Source organism: Calypte anna, chromosome 18, assembly GCF_003957555.1.
Source record: "Calypte anna isolate BGI_N300 chromosome 18, bCalAnn1_v1.p, whole genome shotgun sequence".
Classification (NCBI taxonomy): domain Eukaryota; kingdom Metazoa; phylum Chordata; class Aves; order Apodiformes; family Trochilidae; genus Calypte; species Calypte anna.
The window spans coordinates 10,475,502-10,498,772 of NC_044263.1; the positions used below are offsets into that span (position 1 = coordinate 10,475,502).

The following is a 23,271-nucleotide window of genomic DNA, read 5'->3' on the forward strand; positions in this document are numbered from 1 at the left end:
GCCCAGACCCCACTGGCAATAAGGGCTGGGCCCTTACACAGGTGTGTGGGGATGTATGAGCACACACACGGGTGGATGTTCCCTAAGGTGCCTTTCTAGCCTGCTGGCTTATTTCAGCCAAGTGAGGCAGGAAAGAGACATCCAAAGGCATCCAGTCCCTCCCAGGTAACAGAGATGCAAAGCCACGTGCACTGCTGAGGCAGAGCAATGCAGGGAAGTGCTGCTGGCAGAGCCCCTGGTCCCTTTGAAGGTTGTGCTTGAGCACTGCCTGCTCCTCTGGCCATCCCACCCTGGGCTGGCTGAGATGGGGGCCAAAAAGCCAAAGCTGGGCCCCTCCAAAGCCCCCAGGGGCCATATCTGCTTTCTGTGAATTTCTGGAAGTAACCACGGCATGTCACTCACTGACCCTGTCCCAAAGCCCAGGGGAAGGATGGGCTGTGATAAAGTGACAGCTGGTTGGAGAGAGTGGGTGATGGAGGACTTCCATGATGTACTTATTTCCTGGGGGAAAAAAAAAAAAGATAAAAAGAATTGTTGGATAAAATCAGCATTTTCCAGTATAAATGCTGTCCCCCCCTCATGACACTTGAGCTGAGATGCTTGGTCCCCATGCAAGAGACATCCAGCCCTGCCTGCTGCACTCTGGAGAGAAAAAGGAGGGGTTTGTTGTAACCAAGGGCTTGGCTCCTTCAGTGCAAAGCAGCCCTTTCTTGCAGCAAGTTATCACTTTGATTTAGCCAGGCCTGCAGCTGGCACCACAGCTCACCCCATCCCCTCTGTCCCCAGGGATCCTGAAGGAGAAGAAGAGAGCAGGAGAGAGCCCAGCTCTGAGCCTGACACCACATAACACTGGAGTAAAAACCAGGTAGGATGTCGTGGTTGTCTGGGATAGATGCAGCTTTGGGGAAACTGTGGAAAGAATGTGCTAACTTGGGGTAAAAAGCCTGGTCTGGGCACTTCTGGGCTGCTCCCAGAGCCTCCAGGCATTTTGATGAGAGTTTCTTCCTGTTTCACACAGGATTTCTAGGTCCCTGCCTACTGGTGAGGCTGTGAAGGCTCTAGAAAAGTGTCCGACTCTGCAGGAAAGAAATTAGAGCCTGAAATGATCAGATTGGAAGGGAAAAACCCTTTTTTTCCTTTGCTTTCAATAGCAGCTCAGTTCCCAGGTGAGGGGCTCCCCACCCTCTGCCTTGAGGCCAGGATTATTTTGTAGGGATAGAAAAGGCATCAGCAGAGCTGGTGGTGACCTGGCCAGGGTAGGGATGGGGTGGATGTGATGTGGGCATTTGGATCTGACCTGGCTTTGTGTCCTGCACAGTGACCCCTGGGAGTCAGGGCTGGCTCCAGACTGTCCATCTGCAGCTCCCAGCAAAGGTAGGAGAACCCAAAGCACTCCCTGGGAACCCAGAGAGTTTTCTTTGGTGTCAAGGGTGAGGGGATGCTGGCCTGGGCTGGAGAAGGTGTCTGGGGGGGAAACTGAAGCCAGAGATGGCTTTCACATCTCCCCCGAGCCCTGCTTGCAGCTCAGGGACTCCCCTTGCCCTTCCTTCCCTTCAGCAGATCCCCAAAAGCTCAGAATCTCCTCAGTCCCAGCTCTCACCATTAACCATTCCTCCTCCTGCAGCTCCCTGTGCCCTGCACCACCACGTCCCACCCTTGGCAGACACCAAAACCCAAAGAACCCAGGACGCCAACCTGTGCACCCACCAACCCCCATCATCCCAGCTCCCCTCCTGGGGCACCAGACAGAAGGGTAAAGGCTGGGGCAGCAAAGAACTTTGCTTTTTTTGAAGTCTGAGCCCTGGGGGGCACTGGGGGTCAGGCGGGGGGCTCCTGGGGGTGGAGCTGGGGTCTCACCCACCCTCTGCAGCTTTCCCATCTCTATAAACACGTGGATAAAAGATGAGTTTGCAGCTGCAGCTTGCTGTGGATGGCAGCATTAGAGGTGCATCTGTTCCCACTAAGCACCAGTCTCGTGCTGGGTTTATTTGTCCCACTCGTGGCAGGGAGGAGTTGCTTTCGGCACTGGGAGATCTCTCGTGTCTGGGAGAAGCTGGGAGGGGGGGAAATGGGGGGAGGGAGATATATTTTTGGCTCTGTTTAGCCACAAAAATTTGGGTTTAAAATAAAGACAAATATTCCTGTTTTCTTTTGGCTGCCAAACTGAGGCAGACGATTTCTTGTGCAAGCCTTCATTTGTTTGAGTACTCGGTGTCCTGTTGGAAAAATAAATTGCTCTGATGAGGGAAGTCTATCAGCATCTATTGATCAGTCACCAGGGGACCTGCAAACATCAGCTCCACTCCAACAGAAGAAGCAGCTCCCAAAGCTTTTGCCACTCTGTGTGGGGCAGAAGGAGGCAGGTCTTTGCTTTTTTGTTGAGCAAAATAGTTACAGAGCAGCATCCTTTTTGTGGGCACAGCTGTGGCAGCCTCAGCGTGGCTGCCATGAATTTGCAGTGCCAAACACACCCCTTTTACACCCAGAACAGACAGGTTGCTCCTTCCCAAGAGCTGAGCACAAGCAGGATGCAGGGATGGGGGAAGGAGAGCAGCTGATCAGCAACAGTGGGGTTTTTCCCCATCATCTGGGGGACCATCATCTCTCCCCCATACAGGGGCCCCACTGCTCAGGTAAGGCCAGACAGACAGACTGCAGCTCCCACTGCCTTGGTTTTCCACAGTGATGATTTTACAAATGCTTACAGAGTTTTCCAAGTAGATTTTTTTCTCCCTGAAGCTTTTAAACTAAGAATTTACGACCTCCACTTGAAGTGATTTTTTTCTTTTTTTCTTTTTTTCTTTTTTCTTTTTTTTTTTTTTCTTTTTCTTTTTTTTTTTTTTTTTTTTGGTAAAAAAAAATATAAATTCCAATCAGGAAGAATAAAACTGCTGTTTTACCTGGGGCTGCCTTCATTTTATAGAAGATTAAAAGAAAGATGAAGAGTTAATAATGCCAGGAAGGAGGGGTCAGGGGATGAAAACAACATTTATGCATTGAAGGCAACAAAGAAGAGATTGGGAGCTGGAAAGAAAAATTCTTATCAGGATTGAAGCCTCAAAAGCAGAATCAGCTCCTCAGATGATATAAATCACCTTGGAGTCTCCTGGCATGCTGGTATAGCTGTAGCATGGCTCTTATGCTCTGATTTCAGGGAAAATAAAGGTCAGGGGCTTAGCTGCAGGGGATGCATCAGGGCTGAGGCTGTTCAGCTCTGGGTGGGCAGTCATGAGCGACAAGGAGGATCTGCAAGGTCAGAACCAGGATGGAAAGGAACCCCAAGGAAGATGCAGATGTACTGGAGCTCTGAGAGCCCCAAAGAGCAGGAGCAGAGCTTAATGCAACCCCCTGAAGGTCATCAGCTGGAGCTCAGATTTGCAGGGTTACTCATCCTAGGCTTGGGGTAAAATCCAGATTTCAGTCTGGGCCTTTACCAGCAGTAACTCTGACCTTTCTCCCCATCTGGAGTAGCACACACACACACACAAAATCCCTGGACAACATGGGACCAGCTGGAAACCCTGCCTGCAAATGTCACATTGCTGCTGGGAACAGGGTCACTGCACCACAAACCTGGGTACACAAACACTGCTTGCTAAATCAGCTGCAGGGGGTGGTGTAGATTTGGGAGATAAAGGTTTGCTGAGCCACAGACAGGCCAGCTCTCCATCTGGGGACCTCCAAGAGGGTGGGTTTGATGAGAAATGTCCTCTATTACTCAATGAGCCACAGCCAGCAGCCAAGCTAGAAAGGGGTGAGTCTGTGGCTGCCTGAGGGCTGCTGGCTGCACAGAGGAGTTTGCTGTCTGGGCTGAGATTTGTGATGGTCCTGGAAGGCTTTTGGTGGGTGGGAATGGGAATTCTCATAACCTTGCTAACTGCATCCTCTCTGCTGGCCAAAGCCACCCTCAGCTTTACCAGAAACACAGAGTTGGTAGTGATGGCCATCACAGGCCAGGAGAGGGGTCACTGGAGGTTCTCCAAAGGGTGAGATGCTGATGGTCTTCTCGGGGCCAGGAGGATGAAGGATGTGGTCCCACCATCAGGGTCCTGCTTGGGAGCTGCTGTTTGTTTCAGGAGGAAGGATTGCAGCATCTCTGCTCTTCTTCTTTCCACCTCTGTCCTCACTAAAACACACCTTGTGAAAACAACAAAAGAGAAATGAAGTGGTGAGTGGGCTACAGGCAGGACCAGCAGTCCCACACAGCCTGGAGGAGGGGGGGAAGCTGTGGGGTCTTGCTGGGCTCAGCTCCCCGGGGTTTATCTGATTGTCTGTTTTCAGCATTGCTCTGTGAGAAGGGAAAGGGACCACACAGCAGCAGCAAGTCCTGGAAATCTGTGAGGGAGGCTGTTCCCAGAACTCTCCCCTCCATCCTCCTCCCTGTATACAATTGGCTGTGGAGGAATTATGGCCCTGTGTAGGCTCCAACTCAATGAGATAACACTTTGCAATTAAATTCCTAATTACAGCCAGTCAGTGCACTTTCCCAGCTCTGGCTCTCCTGTCTGGGTTGACAGATCAAGTGGACCAGGGATGGGGTCATCTCATCTGGACTGGGCTGTCTGGTCCTTCTCCTCCATGAGCAGACCCTGCCATCCCTCCTAGGCTCCTGCTTCTGAGGCATCCTAAAGGCTGCTTCTGCTCTATAACTTTTCTTTTTCTCAAAAAGAAAAACAAAACAAAACAAAACAACCAGACAAAAAGCTAAAAGGGAGGAAATTGCTTCAAGCTCCTTAACTATCTCATGGAACAAAAATGCTTCTTAAGGCTGCTCAGGGAAAGAGAGGGTCAAATGTCCCTTATTACACAGATTTACTGAGAGGGCTGGGAAGTGGAAGAGGGCAACTGTCCAGCTGCCTGTCTCAGTGCACAAGGAGTCTGGTCTGAGATCCAGGCTGGGAGGTGAGGGCTGGTTCCCCCATCATGAAACTGGGGTGCTGGGTTTGCCAACAGAAGGTACTGTCTTGCACACCAGAGCAGACCTGAGCTGCATGTTTGCAGCAGAGAGGCTGAACAGAGCTTTCTCAGGCCTCTGTTTGGAAGTTTGTTGACTTTCTGAAGAGCAGAAGTTGGGTCCTTTGCAGGGAGGCTGGTGCTGGGTTGGAGCAGTGTCCTTGCCCCAGCCCAAGTCCCTGCTCACTGGGCAGCCCTCAGGTGGAGCCTGGCAGAGAAGAAAGGGAGAAGGCTGGCCCAAATTTGAGGGTGTAAATCAGCAGGGTTCCACTCCAGAGAGAGCTCAATTACATTGATTTACACTTGCTGTGGATTTGGTCCATTCAACCCAATTAAAACTCCAGAGAAAGTAGAGAGAGGCAGGATGTAATTACCTGCACTGGAATCCCAGCTCAGAACAAGAGGCAGAGCTCTCCAGATCAAATTAATCCCTGGTGTAACAGTGCTGAAGTTACACCAGGGTTATAATTGGCCTGAAACATTTTAACTATCTCATTTAATGTTATTCCTGCTCTGCTGGAGATGAGAATGTTTATCCTAAATGAGAGACTCTAATGCTCCACACAGTAATAGAGTGTGAGGCTTATGTGGTTTCTCATTTACAAGGATGCTGGAGAGGCCAGATTGTCATGGAAGATGCAGCAGACCTGGGCTCCCCAAACCTTTAACCATTTCCATCACTCTTGTGATGCCTGGTTGTCCCATTGCCCTTCCAGCAGTGTGCTCCCTCTCCTCATGCCATGGATGATGCTTTTCCATCACTTGGAGATGTGGATGCCTTGCACCCCAGACCCAGCCAGGGGCAGAAGGAAGAAGAGATGTATAGTGGTAAAAGAGAGAACAGAAAACACCGAGAGGCCTTTCAGGATGAAAGCTTCTATAAACAAGCAAAGTGATACTTCCCAGCAGAAGTCTTGCCTCCCTAGTGATGCTAAAAGAGGGGATTTCCATGGAGGAGAGCTGACTCCGTGGCCTTTCCCTGCCCAAGGAGCAGGGGCAGTGCTGCAGGTAGCTCAGCAAGGATGTGGATCCTCAGAATCCCTGCTGCTAACCAGATAACTCCACAGAGAGCTCCCAGCTGCCAGCTCTGAGTTATCCACCAGGCTCTGAGGATGATCCCATGGTCATCTGAGCTGCCACCCCAGAGGAGGCCTGAGCACAGTCCCTGCAGAGGGAGGGAGCGAGGGCACTGTCCCCTTCCATGGGGAAGATGTCCTGGGAACCATCAGCCATCCCATGCTCCTTCCCATGGCAATGCATGCTCCAGCCCAAGCATTCATCCTGCTGTCAAGAAAGCCAAGCCTCTGGGTTTCATTCCTCCCTGTCACAGCTGTAGTCTGGCTGGTGGCACCCTGCCAGGGATGCAATTTGGCCCCAAACCTCTGCTGTGTGCCCTGCATCCTCCCTGAGCCAGCCCTGCCAGGTCCTGCTCCCTGCAGGCTCTGCACTGGCACTGCTGGAGGATTGTGATTTTCTGTCATTAAATGGAACTTCTGTTCCCCAGGCTCTTTTTAAGAGAGACCCCTGCTCTCTTCCTCTGCTCCCTTGCCAGTGGAAACCACAGGAAAGGCAGATCTGTTTGTTTCAAAGCAATTTTTAATGCCCTGTAGCACAGTAGAGGCTTGAGCATTACAATTCCTTCTGGCTCCTCTCTGCTCCTCAGAGGATATTATTCTTCTCTTGATATTTCCTCACTCTTGGTAGATGTTACCCTAGTTTTAATTTCCAGGGCTTCCAGACTGTTTTTAACAATGCTGAGCTTTCAAGTTGCTTCTTTCAAACTTTCTCCAGCCATGTTTTCCCAGAGCCTGAATAGCTTTGATTATTCCCAGATGTTTTCAGTTTGTTAACCCCAGAGTAGTATTGTGTAATGGCCTGGAAAGAAGACTGGCAGCAAGCACCCTGGATTCTTGGTCCTGGTTCACTTTCTGAGCAGAATATTGATGGATTTTATCCCACAGCAGTAATGTCCTTGGCACCAGGTTATCCCAGAGGACTAGAGGTGGCTGAAATGCTCTTGCTGATAAAGAGAACCCTCTGAAATCATGGGTCATTTCCTCCACCCAGTTCCTTCTTATCCTCTGCTGAGATTTCTAAGCAGGATGACACATTGAAGCACCAAGCCTGCAGGATGCCTTGGAGCAGGCAGCACCTGATGGAAAAGCTCTCACCTCCAGGCCAGGCTGGATTCAAGCTGGGGCCATCCCTGCCTGCCAGGCCAAGGGCACAACAGCAGCTTTGCTTGGACCAAATTTCCCTTGGCCTGTGAGGATGCATGGCTATATCCTGAGAGGCCAAAGTGTGGGGAGAAGGGAAGTGTTACACAACTGGTTGTGCTCCTAACAAACCTCTGCAGCCCTCTGACCCTGGCAGCCCCACTGCTGTCACGCTGAAGCCATTGCATTGCTAAACAACACTTTAAAAATATCCTCATTCCCACCAGCAGAGAGCCAGGGTGTAGCTGAGCTGGCAGGAGACACAGTTCCTCTCAACCATCCATAAATCTTCCCCGAGATCACCCCAAACAGCCCTTCTTTCTTGGTGCCTCCACCCACACTGCTGGATCCTTCCACTTCCATTTCCCAGCTCTGGGGAGGTTACAGGGGGGTGAATACATCACACAGTGTCTCCCTGCCACATGGGGAGGACCACGCCTGGGCAGGGAACAACCACAAAAGAGGAAAACAGGATGGGAGAGGGGGGGAAAAAAAAAAAAAGGATCAAGAAAGACTATTTTTCCAGCAGAAAGTTAACCTAAGGGATAAACCAGCACATCCCCAGGACTGCAGCAGGTAAGAAGCAACCCAGCAGCATTAAACCTTTGTACAAAGTGACCTGAAGTGCAAAGACCCTGCCCCAAGGGAAATGTCCCCAGTTCTGCCTGAGACACTGAGCATCCCAGCACCCAGCCCCACTGCAGCAGGGTGCAGCCTAGGGCTGAGCAGATGTGTCTCAGCCCAGTTCTGTCTGAGCTGGTGGGACCAGTGCTGCAGCCAGAAGTGCTCAGGAGAGCAAGGAGGAGGCTGAGGGAGGAAGATCAGAAAGCAAAGCTATGAGTGAAAAGTGTCAGTGCTTGGAAAGTGCAGCCAATTTGCTTTTAGTGCATTTCATGCCTCTCCAACAGTGCCTAGAATAATAAATTCCTTCCCCACTCCAAGCCTGAATGCTGGAGGAAGCTGCTGAGAAACTTAATTGATTAGCTGGATGCGTGCACAGAAAAAAATTGCCCAGCATCAAGGAAGTCACTGTCTTGACAGTTAATGCAAATCCTGGTGGGAGATTAGGGAGAGCAGCTGCAGTTTATCACACAACCCCTTCTTTTAGTCTGGGAACAAGGCAAGGTCTGTTTTGATAGGGCAACCCGTTTTGTAGTGCCATGGAGGGGCTGGAGGGTTAGGGCTGTGATCACACTGCACTCACCATGCACTCAAGGCTCACTGGGCAGGCATGGCCCAGGTCAGTCCCAGCACCTCCAGCTGGAGAAGGACAAGGCACAGGCTTTGGGCTGCCCACAACTCTTTCCCTCTGCTCTCCAGACCTGAGCTGCTACCAGCCCTGGCAGCCCCTCAGTAACAGCAGGAGATGTCCTGAGAGCAGCTTCAGCATCCAGGCTGTGTTGATCTGGGCACATCAGTGGTGCTGGATTCCCTGATGCCTCCCAGAAAAAGAGGCACCCATTTTCCCAGGTCCCTGCAGGTCCTCTCCCTCCTCCCAGCCCCTGCCTAGGCTTTCTGCTTTGCTCTCAGCATCTCTAGCTCTGCCCTGCCTGCCACAGGGTCACCTCCTGTGACCCTGTCACCACACAGGACTGCTTGCCCTGTTTGGCAAAAGAAAACAAGAAGCCAAAGGTCTGCAGGGGCTGTGAACTTGCCTGTCACATTCTCTGACAGTATCAAAACCTTTCCCTGCTTCTGTTTTTCCCAAACTGTCACCACCTGTCACACCCCGTGTTTAAAACCTCTGATCCTGAAAGCTGCCCTGAGCCCTCTGCAAAACAAATGGAGAGAGAGTGCTCTGTTCTCCAAGGAGATTGGACATCACCACCAAAGCAAGGAGAGTGCCAACACCAGAGCTCCCCAGAGCAGAGCCTGCCAGAGGTGGGAGGCAGGCAGCCTGCTAACCCCTGGCATCCTGCTCAGCTCCTGCTTTTTGGCTCAGGGGAGGATGGAAGGGGAAGCAAAGGGCTCATCCCTACTGTTTGCTCTCTCCTGAGCAGCACTGCTCTCCTGCCCTCCATTTCCTGTTGCTGCTGTTTGCTGTTTGACCAGAGCAGCCCAGAGGAATTTCAGTCACGGTGCATTCCTAGCACAGCAGCTGTTTTCTAGAGCAAAACGGGAACAGCTGCCAAGAAACAAAACCTTCCCTTGATGCCTGGCACCTCTCCTGGGTGGAAAGAAACTTCTTGAAACCCCAGGGGAAAAACCACCAGAGCTCAGCTGCAGCAAAACCCATCCCCTCCAGGGAATTCTGCAGCACCAGAGGGCTCAGACAGAGACTAATGAACATCATGACAGCATCCATACGGTACCACTTTGAAAGCTTTGAGTGAAAGGGGAGCTCAAGAGGGATCTCTCCTTTAGTTGAAGGCAGAAAATTGTGGGGAAGTGTGCACTCTGGCTAACCCAGCCCAGCACCCAAACGTACCCAGTGTCCTCCTTCCTGTGCAGGCCTGTTGTCCCTGCTGTAACAGGGCAGGGTGGACACAGGTAGGTGGTGCTGGAATGGAACATGCTTTGTTCACACCTGGCTTGCTGTGCAAGGGCTTCTGAGGCTTGCCAGGGCAAAGTGGGTTTGTCCCCAGGAGCTGTGGGAAAGGCTGGTGCCAGGCTAGGAGGGAGCAATGCACACAGGGGCTGTGCTGCTCTCCAATTTCAGGGGCATGGTTGAATAGCAGAGCTGACAGATGTTCATAATCCCTTTCTCCAGAAAGGTTGATATCTTCCCCCGGGTAACAAGATGCAGGACAGAACCTGCAGCAGTCTGTTTCTTCTCAGATTGCTGTGGTTTCAAGAGAGGCTGAAGAGTGATGGACAGAATCTCTGGTTACTGGGAGGAGGAAGGAGCAGAGCAGCTCAGGTAGCTGATGCAGTCAGGCAGAGCTCCAGCAGTGCTTTGGGGGCAGCAGCATATTATCAGGAATAAGGAGGTGGTCAGAGCCAGAAGAGAATGGCAGAAAAAACTTTCTAGCAGCCTGGGACCAGCTGAGGCACTCAAGCAGGCTGAGAGCACCTTTCAGCTGCAGGAACAAAGCTTGCTCTGTGTTTGTATCACATTCAGGATGTGAGCAAAGAATCAGGTCAGAAATATTGGTAACCCACCTTCTAGGAGGGCTCATGCCAGCTGGTTTTTGCTAGTAACCAGGTTCCACCCTCAGTCATGGTGGCCACTTACAGACACTTATGCTTTTTCTCATTAATCCTTCTTGAATCCAAGGTTTAGCTGCAAGGAGCCCATTTGCAGGCAGTGCTCAGCAGGCTCAGCAAGAGGTCTGGTGGAAGTTGAGCTCTCCCTCCCAGTGCACCATTTCCCAGGAGGTGCTGGAACAGGCTCAGGCAGCAGCAGTACCAGCTGGGAACACACACACCACCTCGGGGGGGGGGCACTGCTTTTTCCTCCCTGGGGGCTTTTAGGCATGAAGCATGTAGAGTTCACAGCTAGGACAGAAGCAGCACCAATCTGCTATAGCCTAAGGCAATGACAGCAGGTTAACCCCAGTTCAGATGCATTTAGGTTTTCTGTGAGGGTAAGATGAAGGTCACAGCACACATCACATCCTCAGCCATCAAGAGTCCCAGGAGATTGCCATGAATGCTGCAGAGTGGAGCTGCTGACAGCAGGCAAGTCATGGCAGCACTTTAGCTTGGAAGTTGAAGATGGCAGAAAAGTCTGAGCCTTGAAAAAGCAAAAATTCGTTTGTGATCTGGGCTTTCAGGCCAGGCTTACATAGCAAAGCAGTCTCATCAAAACCAGAGTGCAGCTTCTCCTTCCATTTCTTGGCAAGACCAGGCCCTTCTGTTACAACAACACAAGCAAAGTCCACTGTTGAAAACACCATCTGCTGAAGAGGAGGAAGGTTTCACACTGTGTCATTTTCTTTTATCTCAGTGTAGGTTCTGCACAGGAGCTGGCTGAAGTTGGAAAAGCAGAGGAGACCCCAGCAAAAGCTTTCCCAGGTGCTGTCTGTGAGCAGCTTTTGATTAGAACAGGGCTTCAGGGGAGCAGGGCAGCACATGAGCAGGCCAGTCCCTCACGTTACCCTTCAGGCTTGGGTTGAAAGCAGTTATCAGAGTTCTCCCCCCCTCAAAATGCACAAAGCCCCAGGAAACAGAAGCAGCCCTGCTCCAGAGCTAAGCCAGCTCAGCTGAGCTCATCCTGGTTTGGATCAGGTCACTCCAGCCACAGAAGCAGCAACAATCATCCTGGGACTGGCTGTACAAGGAACCACTGTGTGCATCTTCCCTCCTGTACCTGCACAGAGGCAGAGCCACACACAAAGCAGCAGCAGCAAGGTCTTAAATCACTCACCAGGTATTCGAGCTTCTCTGGAAACAGCATCTCCAGCTGACAGCTCAGCAGCTTTGTCAGACCAAACAGCTGAAGCAGGGACACCATTCTGGAGTCTGCAGGGAAAACACAGCAGATCAGAACACATTTCTGGAGCAATACAAGTTGTACACAACAGGCAAAGCAACCAACAGCAGAGACATCTCACAGCAGAGAGCAACTGCCCAGCTATGGGTGCTGAGGTGATGAATAACTCTCAGCCCAGCATGGGGCTGAGCAGGATTGGGCAAAAGGGAGACACAAGACAGGGCAGGTGTGACTGGGCAGAAGTGAGCCCTGACGTGGGGCTGGTGACCAGCTGAGGCCTCAGGCTGGTTGCTGGGGGGTACAGTCCTCCTCTGGCCCCCAGGCACCTTGTTTTCACAGATGCACCCTCATTTTCCCAGTCCAGATTCTCCCCCGTGCTGAAAAGGGTGCTGCCCTTCCCCTGACCCCACACCTGGGATCCTGGTCCAGGACAGATGCTCCAGGCCTTGGGATCTGGGATCCAGTGTCAGATCCACATGAAGCCTGCAGAGCAGGCACTGATCCCCACAGCCCATGGGACCCAGGGCTTCAAACCAAACCCCTCTCAGCCTGGAGCCAAGCCAGGGCTCCAGCTCCAGGGCTCCAGCTCCAGCTCTTCAACAGCACAAAGCTGAATTTGCTCAAGTCATGCTGCCAGCTGTGTATTTAAACAGCAATTACAGAGTTTCTGCTGCTGTCATGTACCAGGTGCTAGGGAGGCAGATGAGGAAGGAGGGGTAATGGGCTGGGAAGCAGGAGCCCCCATTTCCCAAGAGATGCTCAAGGGATGCTTCTGATTCCTGCCCTGCTTTTATGCAGGCAAAATACCCCCCCAGCACCTTGGTCTTTTTTGCTCCCTGACTTCTCCTGAGCATTGACCACCACGAACTTTAGGTCTGGGAAAGAAAAACCCAGCTGGGAGCACTGGCAGCCACTGACTGCTGAGCAGAGCTGCCCTGGCAGTGAACTGGGACGCTACAGCACGAGGTGCTGGCCAAATCAGACATCACAGGTGATGCCAGTGCCAAACTGCAGCCTCTTGGAGGAAGATGTTAGGGAAGCAATTATGAATTTGCAGCCTCCCAAAAAGTGTTGGCAGCTGGATCCTCTGGGTGAATAAAACTCTGCCAAAAATTAAGATCTGTTCCTGCAAAGCTGAAACAGCAAACTTGTTTGTCTTTTCTCCTTCCCCTCCCAGCCATCTTGTTGTTTTAAACATTTACAGAGAACTTTATACTGTTTAAATAATGACTGGGGAGAGGGGAGGAGGGATTGGCTTCACTGGTTTTTGCCAGCTGCTCCAAGTCAACAGCACTTCATACACAACTTCTGGTACATCAGGTGCTGTTTGAGATGTTACCACCCATGCTGTCCTGCTTACCATTGCCTCAGTTTCCCTGCCCCCCAACGGGTTTGGCACAAGGAGGAGCCCCCTGACCCCCCTCTAAGCCTCAGTCATGCCCAAACCAGGTGCCAGGGAAGAGACCAACATCTCCCTCTCTGCATGCTCTGCTGTGTGGCCATGCAGCAGGACTGCTGGCAAAGGGGCAAACCTCCAGCTTCCCTCCTCTGCCCCCCCAGCAGCACCTCCAAAGCCCCAGAGCTTGCACACTGGAGCTGGGACACACACACAGGTGTTGGGCATCCGTGGTGGAGAGGGGAGGTGGAGGTGGATGCCACCAAGGCTGAGTTCTCCCCATCTCCTGCCCACCTCCTGTAGCAGCAAAGCTGCTCGAGATGGCAGCTGAAGGGAGAGCACTTGGAATGTGGAGCAGTGGCTGGAGGAGTCAGACTGAGCTTTGTGCAGGAGCATTAGGTGAGCAGCTGAGCAGCAGTACCTGGGGTTGGTAAAGTCAGAGAGGAACAGGAGTCTCTCCTTTGTGGGCAGGTCTCCAAGAATCTGGGGGTTGAGATGGGCTGGTTGGGTTTTATTTGCAACCTGGCAGAGCCTGGGGGGAGCAAACAGTGAGGAAGGCTGTAAAGGAGAGCTGGAGGCTTTTTGCAGGATGTTTGGACTGAGTGAAAGGACAGAGAAGTGAGCAGAGACATGCTGCTCAAGCAGGATGTGGGATAGAGAAAAATGTTTATACAGTGGGCTAATCCATGGGAGGCTTCAAAGACCATAAAATCCAGCTGCAAATGGAGAGACCACATTCTGTAGGAAAAGAGAGGTTTAAAACCATGCTCACTCTTTGATCTATTCTGAAGAGATCAGACCTGGGAGCCTGAAGAGAAGGGAAGGATAAGTAGATCCCTAAGTTCTCACTGCACGGGCAGGGTGGGTAGAAAGAACCATCCCTGGTCTCTTCCTCTCCAAGAACACGGAACCATCAAGCAACAGAGGAGCCAGACACAGACCCAATGAAAGGAAGCTGGTCCCTCTCCTGGCACAGCCTGACCTGAGCAAGGCCCCTCCACAGAAGGGAATATCTGCCACAGGTCCCCAAGGGGGTTGGGAAAGTTCATGGAAAAGCAAGCTACCAAAATCTCCATTCCAGAAAACCTGCTAGTGGGGGCACTGAGCTGACATCTGGCTCTCAAAGTTCACCCTCCCCAGCTGGCTGGTGGCTGCTGTGATACTGGGAGATGTATCATATGTAACCACTCCACTCCTGCACTCTCCTAGGTATTTATTTTGGGCATCTCTTGGACACAGGACACAGTCTGGGTGGCCCTGCAACACAGCTCCCTCAAGAAGACAACTCCAAGGCTGCCCTCAGCAAATCTTACAGACAGGAGGAGGGATAACTGCAGCCTTTAACCAGCTGCCCACTGCAGTGCCCTCAGTTTACTCCTTTGAACTTGGTCTAATCAGGCAGGCATCTGGCCTGCTCCCCCTGCAGAAGGGCAAGAAAAAGGACCTCCCAGGTCCCGAAATAACCTGGCCTTTCAGCATTTAAACACATTATTTCCCACAAAGCAATGCAAGTAGCAGAGATGCTGTTTCTTGAAAGCACCTCACAGCAATTATCCCCTCCCTCTGGTAGAAATGGGGGGGAGGCAAGAGGTGAGCCAGAGCCACAGCATTTGCAATTCTCCATTTTCAGCCATCAGCAGGAAGAAATGTTGACAATTCATGTCATGCTCTGCCACTTCTGTTCGACCTCACTGCAGCTTATGCTAATTACTTGCAAGAATATGCTTATTTGCACCATGCCTGCCCAGCATGCTTCTTGGAGCCAAGCTTGACAGATGAAATATTGCTTATGTGACATTGCAGATTAGGTTGGCTGAACCAACAGCTGGCTGGCTAAGTAACCCAGGCAAACAGAAATACAGCTTGTGATAAAAGAAGACCTGAGAGAAGTTCCTCATTAACACTGCCTGGATATTTTTATGCCATCTCACTCCCTTTTTGTTTACTATGCCTTTAATCTCTCAGGCTGGAACAGAAAATAGAGAGGATCCCTCTCTTTGCCCAGAGCAAGGTCAACTCTCAGTTCTTGTTAATTTTTTATCTAGCTTGGCCTCAAAGACCATGGTGGGAATCCCACTCCTGGTTTCACTAACTTACAGCATTGAGCTTTTCCAACCACCTCTGAGTGCATATGTGCAGCTGTACACATCTTCCACCTCTGGGCATGCTCTGAGGAGATAAATTTTAATTAAGCATATCAATTGATGAAGAAGCTGGATTCCTACTGCTCCTGTTCAACAAGTGCATATGTCTGGCCCCAGGATTTACTGAAGCAATTGGAACAATTTGTTGTGTGCTCTCTGTTCTGATCAGCTCCTCCAAGGAAGGAAGCTGTGAATGCAATCTGCCTAGCTCTGACAAGATGGTCACTTTGCTTAGAAAACATCAGATCTAAAGAGACCAAGTCAGTCACCTTGTCTCCATTCCCCTGTCACGATCTCCTTGAGCTCCACTCCCCGTTGCAGTTCAGGACAGTTCCTCCAGGATTAGTTTGGTTACACTATGCCCAAAACTCAGTTGAGGAAAGGAGGAAGGATGGGAAGGAACAGCTGGGTGGCTGAAGTTGCCGTTTCTTCTGCTGTTCAGCACCATCAGGGGGAGAAAGGGCAACTTCTGCTCTCCATCTGCAGGAACCCACACCATAGCCCTGCCTGCAGAGACCACCATGCTCCCAGGAAAGCAACCCCTTTGTTGCACAGATCTGCTGTAAAGATAAAGCTCCTCTTGCTCAGTATACAAGGCTCAGCCTTTAGATGGACCCCAGTCAGAGCAGAGCACTTCTGAGCCTGCTGGATTTCTACCTAAGACCATGTTGAGGAGGAATGGCTTTAAGCATGTATTTAACATTACACAGAGGCTTAAGAGCTTTGCTACTGGGAGAAGGGAAGGACATTTTGTTTGCAGCCTGCCTCGTCCTGTGTGGAAAAATGTTGCTCATCTGAGCTCCAAAGCACCTGTCAGCTATTGCTGTGGTCTGATTTCAGGCAGCAGACACCACAATTTAGGACCTCAGGGCAGGCTTTTTTTTGTTTTTTTAACACTACAGATCTTTTCTCTCAGAAACCTGGTACCTGAAATACCAGCAAGCAATCTCCAGCTGTACCCCAGGGGACTGCTCTTCATGCACTGCTATGCACCAGGGACAAGCATCAACCCAGCTCCCCCCTCTACCTCAGCATCTCCTGGTGCTTCATGCTCTCAGCCCATGCAGGGGGCTGCTGCCTGCCAGGCACCATTAGCAATGAGGGGCTCATTTTTTGATGTCTTCAAATACTCTGCTTGCTTCCCCCCCCAGCAGTCTGTCAGAGCTGGTAACCACAGTGGGGCACCTCAGAATGAAAGCTGCTTTGTTCCTCCAGGCTCTGGGGAACCCCATCTGCAGCGTGGGACTGGGAGAGGCAGAGGGAGAAATCAGGAGGAAATGAAATTGCTGTCACCAGGCATGGAGAGATTCTCCCTGGAGGGACTTGGAGGCAGCCAAGAGGGGAAATGGGTGGGAAACTAGGAGGAGACCTTATCCTTCAGTTTAAGCGTGGGATCAAAGCTCAGATGAAGCTGGAGGGGCTCTGACATTGATTTCTGCTCAGTTCTTTTCCTGCTTGTCCCTTCTCTGCCCATTCTCCTCTTACCTGATCTAGCCATAACCAAGTGTTCTACAGCAGAGCTCAGGCTTCTTTGTAGAGGGTAATGCTGTGGCTTTGCAGGACAGATACTGAGGTTCCTTGAGAGAGCACAAAGATGGGGGCTTAATATAGCATATGATTTGCTGGAGGAAACAATCCCCCCCCCCAGATCCTCTGCTGAGAAGTTGAGAGCAGTTCCCAAACACTCACATGGAGAAGATCTCCATGGCCTTTTAATAGCTTTCCTTATTTGCTCAACCTTTCAAAGACTGAAGCAAGAAAATACCATAACTGACAGAAATTGGCCACAGGAAATCTATGACAATTATGTGCAAACTGCCTTGGGGAGCAGCTTTGCAACTGCCTGAAGAAGGAGAATATGTTGCACCAGAACTCTGCAGAGCAGACTAACCCCCTTCTCATCTCCAGAAAGGTTTCCAGACTCTTCAGAAGAGCCACCATGTTCTGCTGACCTCTGGGAGGCTTTGCCTTGTACTGCAGCTCCCGGGTGAAGCCTGCAGGCTGAAAATGTGCGGGACATCGACGCCCTCTAAAGGGAAGAGCTGAGAAAACTGAAGTCCGGCAGCCGAAGAGATGAGAGAGAACATGGGCAAAGTGATGACCACCTCTGCTCATCCTGAGTCTTTGTGAGGCCTCTGAAATATGCCTGGAAACATTATCTGTGCAATGCAGCCAGGAATAATGACAGGCAATCTACTGCACACTTAGCACACGCCATTCTCCTGAGCTTTTAATTGTCGAGTCAGTTCATTACTTGGTACCTGGCAGAGCTCATCCATTTATCAGCACAAGCAGACTGGTACTCTGCAGGCTGAGCAGCTTGCACCCAAAAATCAAGACAGTGGCAAAGCCCTCAGCACATCTGAGTCTGTATCCTCTCTCCTTCCAGGATCTGAACACTGCACAAGGCAGGTTTTTAGTTATTGTGCTTTAAAAACCTCATGTTCCTTGGGGACTGGGAGAGCTTATTCGAGTTGCAGGGGTTTTATGTATCTGCTTATTTGAAAAGCTAAAAGTAGTCAGGCAGACTGCCAGCCCCATCTTCACAGAGCAAAGGCCACAGCAATGAAGGCTGTGTTAATTACTGCTGTTCTGTACCATCATCTGCCTTCCCACCAGGCCAAACACCCATGCAACAGGCTCCTGCCGGGCTCCTATATCCTCATGCCAGAAGATGGGACTTGCTGCAGGCTGCTGCCTCCCAGCTCCTGCCCAGCCTGCCAGGCTCAGGGGGTTGGGGATGACCTTGTAGTCAGCCACTGAAGTTGGAAGTGGCTGATTTTTAACAGCACGCTAAAACACGTTAAAAAACTTATTTTTAACAGCACATTAAACACGTATCTTTTCACAGCCTTCTTGCACCACTGTAAAGAAAAAAGAAAACAAAACCCAACCAAAACAAAAAACGTGCCTCTTGCCATCTGTCGACTTTTTAAGAAAGACTTTTAAGAAACAACATGGGCCGTTCTGGGCAGAAAAGGACTTACAGGTTAAGTCTATGCTTTAAGAAAAAAAAAAAAACAACAAAACGAAAAACCACAGGTTCTAAAATAAGACCAAGGCCAGGAGGATCCAGGCACTAAAAATAAACATGAAATCACACTGCCTTTCCCTGGGAACTTAACTGCCTTGCTGGAGAGGGGCCTCCCAGAGCATCGGGTGTGGGCAGCAGCACAGATTCACCTCCCTGCTGGCAGAGGGAACCCAGCTCCGTGGCAGCACTTCCCTCCAGCTCCCAGCACTGCACTCTTTGGGATAACACAGGTTACGGATGGTACACACCATGACAACACTTTCATCCATGCAGACAGGTCAAACAGGAGGCTTGGCCATGCTGCACAACACTTTGCAGGGAACTGTGCAACTTCCCACGAGGACATCTTCAACTCTGCACCCAAGGGACTGCAAATCCCCCACTTCTCTCACGACATTTTAGGGATGTCACTTGTGAAACGCAGGGCTTCCATCTGTACTCAGGCTTTTCTGCTTGCAGACTCAGGTTTGTCTGCTTTCCATTTCCAGTCACTGGAGCTTTTTACCCTTAAGTGCAGATAAAGCTTTGGGGCAAGAAAGTGGCCAGTGACTATTCCTCTTTTCCTTCCCCTTGGTTCCATTTATTCCTTCTTGGTGTTGTTCAGAAGCTGGCCAGGCTCCCACAGGTGTCATAGAATGGTTTGGGTTGGAAGGGACCTTAAAGATCACCTGGTTCTGACCCTCTCATGGCAGGGACACCAGATGGTCACAGCACAGACAGCTGTAACACAGGGGGACTGTGGCCGTACCTCTGGAAGGATCAAAGCACAGTGCAGACATTTACCAACCAACCCCGGAGTGATCCCCCATCTCCAGCTAATGAAGTCCCTTGGATTCTGCCCCTTCCTCCAGCAGCTGATGCTTGTTCAGCATGGGCCGTGCTGAGCAGAGCCATGCCCATCTCCCTGGCAGACAGGGCACACAAGGAACGACGAAATGCAATTAATGAGCGGGATGATGGTGCAAAAAAACCCCTCCAGGTGCTAAATCACCATTTTGTGCCTTTCTCCTCCGCCCCTCAGGAGAGGAGCAGCCCCGGCCCCAGACATCCCCAGGGGACAGCCTGGGGGTGCAGGGTAACCTCGGGGTGGTATACCGGGACGTTCTGGGTGGCGGCGGGACCGGTCCGGTCCGTTCGGTTCGGTTCTGGGTTGGTTCGGGCTCTGACTGACCGGACTACACTTCCCGACAGACCGCGCGCCCCTCGCCACACCCCCGGCCCCGCCCCGCCCTTTCCGCGCTGGCTCGGGGTGAACGTGGCGGCCGCGCCGGAGCCGGTGAGCAGGGCCTGAAGCCATCGGCAGCCATCCGCCGGCACGGCGGCCCCGAGGGGTGCGGGGATGGAGGGAGGGACAGCGGGGTACCCTTGCGCACCGCCGCGGCTACCTAGAGGGGTGCGGCGAGGCTTCCATGTCCGCCTGTGGGGATGTAATGGTACCCACCCCCCCCCCAACACCGCCATAGTGAGGGGAGGAGGGCAGTGCGATCCAGCCCGGATTCTGAGTGCTGGTTCTGCCCCAGCAGCGCCTGGGGGAGAGTATTTAACGCAGCAGGTGATGTCGGGCAGCCTGAGCGCGGTACCGGGGCCGGTCCGGAGCCCCCGGCACGCAGCGAGGTTTGCGGGCTGAGCCCCCGCGCCCATCGCGTTTGACCTCCCAGAGGAGGAAGGCGGGGAAGGAGCCCCAGGAACCGCCTGTCCTCACAGCTACAAGGAGAGTTCCGAGTGTTCGGGGGGTCCCGGTCCCGCACGGTCCCGGTTCAGCTGCTGTGGAAGCTGAGCTGGTGATGAGAAAGTTATCCCTGTCTGAAAGCCCCCTGTGGAAACGTGATTCTGAGGCTCAGCACAGAGACACGAAGGTAAAGGAATTGGTTGGTTACCCCAAACTGACTCTGTCCCCTCCCTCTCTTTCAGAGCATCGTGCGGCAGCCGACAAGGGTAAAACCACTCACCTGCCCGGGATCTGGGTCCTTCACTGGGCTGACACAGAACCTGCACGATGGTAAGAAACATCAGCACTCATCAGAGTCTGTAAATAGTCTCTTCATTGCCCAGTTTTCTCCCGTGGCTGGGTTATGGCAGTAAGGTTCATTCTGCTGTATCAGAGGATCCCTACCTGTGCCCCTGGGAGGAGATATATGAGCCCCTTGGCTTGATTAATCTAATTGAGCCAATCAAAGCTGTGATTTGATTGGAGCAGCTGCCACCTGAGTTGCAGCCCTTTGCTGCCATGGAGCACAAGTTGAAAGGCAGCACAGATAGAATGAGAATTATACTGGTGTTGGTGGCCAGTGGAGCACCTGCTTGTCACCATGGTCAAAGATGAGGAGGAGTAGAAGGGATTAGATGGGAGGAGGGATTGGATGACAGCTCACTATGGAGATACTTGACACAGCTAATCTTCTAACTGTTTGTCCCAGAAGTAGACCTAGTGAAAGAATAATTGGTCTGTGTGCTTACCTGGAGGTGCATTGGGAGTTTCAGGCTTGCATCAGGTTGCTGGAGGTGGAGATGTGCAGTTCACATACAGCAAAGGGCTGTCCTGGAAAGGACACACCTTGAAGAATCCTTCCTCAGAAGGGATTTGTTTGTCTTAGGTCTTACACATTTCTCAAGATAAACCCAATGACAATTTACACCCCGGAGGAATGCATTCTTGTGTGCAAGGAGGGAGTTGGATTAAGATGTTTCTGAATGATGAGGAGGAGTAAATCTGCTTGACAAAGCTACCAGAAGTTTAGAACTGGTGGGTTTTTTTTTCCTAAGCAAGGATTTAAATAGCATCCATCTCCCTTCAAGTTTCTTGTCTCTTGAGTGGGGCAACTAACTGGCAAATGTGGTCCTTTGTCAATGAGGGACAGGTTTCTAGCCTGCTAAGTTTGTGAGACAAAAATGGCCTGTCTCTGAACAGAAAAATTCATTAATTCATGCTCTGTGACCCCAGGGCTGTTTCCTGTCAGGATGGGTAGAGGAGAAATAAATAGAGAAGAAATAAAAAGAGGGCAAACTGTATTCCAAGTGTTGTTGCTAACAGTGTTCAATGCTACTTAGGAGGAAATCATCCTGCAGAGTCCTGGGGTTGTATCTTCCCCCAGAGACAGCTTTGGCAAGAGGGCAGCTGCCAAGTTGGTCTTCAGGCTGGTAAGAGAACATTTCAGTGTTGCATGCTGCTTGTTCTGAAGAGCTGTAGGCTCATCTGAGCAGATTTCTTGGTCTTTGAGCACTTACCAGGAAACCACAAGTTATCAGCCAGAACTCTGGTCATCAATGTGTCAGCACTGGGGTGTCTGCTGTAGGGGACTTTGTAGAACTTGAGGAGTTTGTGTAGCCATGGGGTGAAAAGAAACTGCCTGTGATGTGCTGTTATCCCTGTCTGACAGCTCAGCCATGAGGGAGACACAATTGTCCACTGAGGCATCTGTACTCCCCCTTTGAAGGTCCCCAAAGACTTGGGTGACAGGAGTGGCCACAGCAGTGTCTGTCCCCTTTCCTCCTGCTCTTGTGCCACTGCAGCACAAGCACTGTCCCCTTGGGCACAGCCAGGGCACAGGGACTGCACACACTGCCTGCTGCTGTCACAGAGCTTTGAGGAGCTTCTGAAGTTGCTGATCCAAAGAGCCAGGCACAGCAGCAGGTTAAAGGGTAGATAACTGCATTTTTCTCTTGCCTGATGTACAGTCACTGAACACCCAGGCTGGAGCAGCACTTTGTCTGCAGGTAGCTGACACTGCACTGCTAAATAATTTCACACTTGGTTTAACAGAATTTGTGTTTGTTTGCAGAAGCTCAGTAACAATCACTGGCTGGCTTGACAACAGGGGACCTGTTATGAAATCAAGGTTGGTACACAGAAAGGGAGGGGATGGAACCATGAACCATCAGAGTGGTTGCTCTGTCAGTGCAGCATGTTCCAGGTCAGAGCAGTCACTGGGAAGAGCACAGGAGGCTCCTGACACCCAAGGAATAAGGGGAAAAAGTGGCAGCCAGGTGATAGAAAGTGCCTGGAGAACAGAGAGGGGCAGGAGTGGTGTTTCAGGACAAAGGAAAGCATTGACATTATTGCTCTGTGTTCTCTCCCAGCTCTAGAAGCAGCAGAAGGAAGGTTGTTCTGGAGCAGGTCTTGCAGATGGCCACTGATGGGTCACCTCAGTGAACCTCAGTGTGAAATGGCCACCTCAGTGTAACTGCTCCTGCTCCCCTCCCTGGCCTGGCTGCAGCCACCTCCTTGGTACGTTCCCAGTAAAGCCAAGGAGTATTTGGATACCAGTGCTACTGGTTTGGAAGTGGAGCAAGTTTTTGTCTCCAGAGACCTATATTCTAGATTAAACAAATGAGGACCTTGTCATCTGCCAGTTGCTTTGCTCTGACACTGTCTTTTTTTCCACTAGGACCTGATCTGCAGCTGGCTGGAGGGAAAAGAGATTGTCTTCTCTTGCAGAATAAAATAAGTAATGGAAAATCTTGAGAGTAGAAGTTGGGTTTTGTTTGTTAGGTTATCTCCTTGAACAGAGGTTTTGAGCAGGCAGAAAGGATTAGGGGTTAAAATACTTCTTAAAACTCAGGCAGGTGGGAGCTCACCCTCCACAGCAAAACCTGTTCTACCTCATAGCTAAAGACTGCAGTGGCTGCAGGTGCTGAAAGTTGAAGAAATGCAACAGAACTACTTAGGGCTGAGCTCCTGGTGACAGAAATGGTCCTTGTGGTCTCCTCAGAAGCTCAGAGATAAGGAAGAAGCAGTAGTACAGCCAGCAGGTCCCTTGTCTGGCTGAGCTCTCAGTGTTTAACTCCAGGCCCTGGCTACACCCCTGGCTTGAAAACCTCCCTATTTGAACTGAAAAAGGAGAGTATGTGACCTCCCTGCTGTGCACAAACAGCTCTGCCTCTGAGCTGGATGGGATTCCTGGCAGGATGCTGCCCTGTGACAGCACTCACAAGGTTGGAAACCTGTTCTTTGTCACCATCCTCACCTGCATGGGCTTCACCAAGCCTTGTCCAGACCTAGTTCCAGGTGGTTTTGGTGCTGTCTTGGTCAGGTGATGTGAGGCTCAGGCTCATTCTTGTCCTGAAAAAGTATTTGCTGAGCTCTTGTGAATAAAAACAGGCTGAGCAGGCTGCCTTGGGACCTTAGTAAGGAGGTTCTGAGGTGAACAAAGGTT

The 23,271-nt window shown here is 51.2% G+C and overlaps 2 long non-coding RNA genes and 1 other non-coding gene across 6 annotated transcripts; all 3 read left to right on the forward strand.

The window, feature by feature from the left end:
• Positions 1-553: 553 nt before the first annotated feature.
• Positions 554-2,148, forward strand: LOC115599327. Of its 2 annotated transcripts, none has more exons than XR_003988321.1 (3): positions 554-865; positions 1,319-1,374; positions 1,625-2,148. It is a non-coding gene; the product is annotated as an uncharacterized LOC115599327 (long non-coding RNA). The 2 variants fall into 2 exon arrangements; XR_003988322.1 differs by lacking the exon at positions 554-865 and adding an exon at positions 1,022-1,166.
• Positions 2,149-19,328: 17,180 nt separating this feature from the next.
• On the forward strand, positions 19,329-22,574 carry LOC115599309. Of its 3 annotated transcripts, none has more exons than XR_003988305.1 (6): positions 19,329-19,394; positions 20,030-20,117; positions 21,167-21,256; positions 21,898-21,954; positions 22,196-22,343; positions 22,504-22,574. It is a non-coding gene; the product is annotated as an uncharacterized LOC115599309 (long non-coding RNA). The 3 variants fall into 3 exon arrangements; XR_003988306.1 differs by having other exon boundaries at positions 19,360-19,449; XR_003988307.1 differs by lacking the exon at positions 19,329-19,394 and adding an exon at positions 19,576-19,670.
• LOC115599339 lies at positions 19,892-19,959 on the forward strand. The gene has a single exon (XR_003988329.1). It is a non-coding gene; the product is annotated as a small nucleolar RNA R38 (small nucleolar RNA).
• Positions 22,575-23,271: the final 697 nt, after the last annotated feature.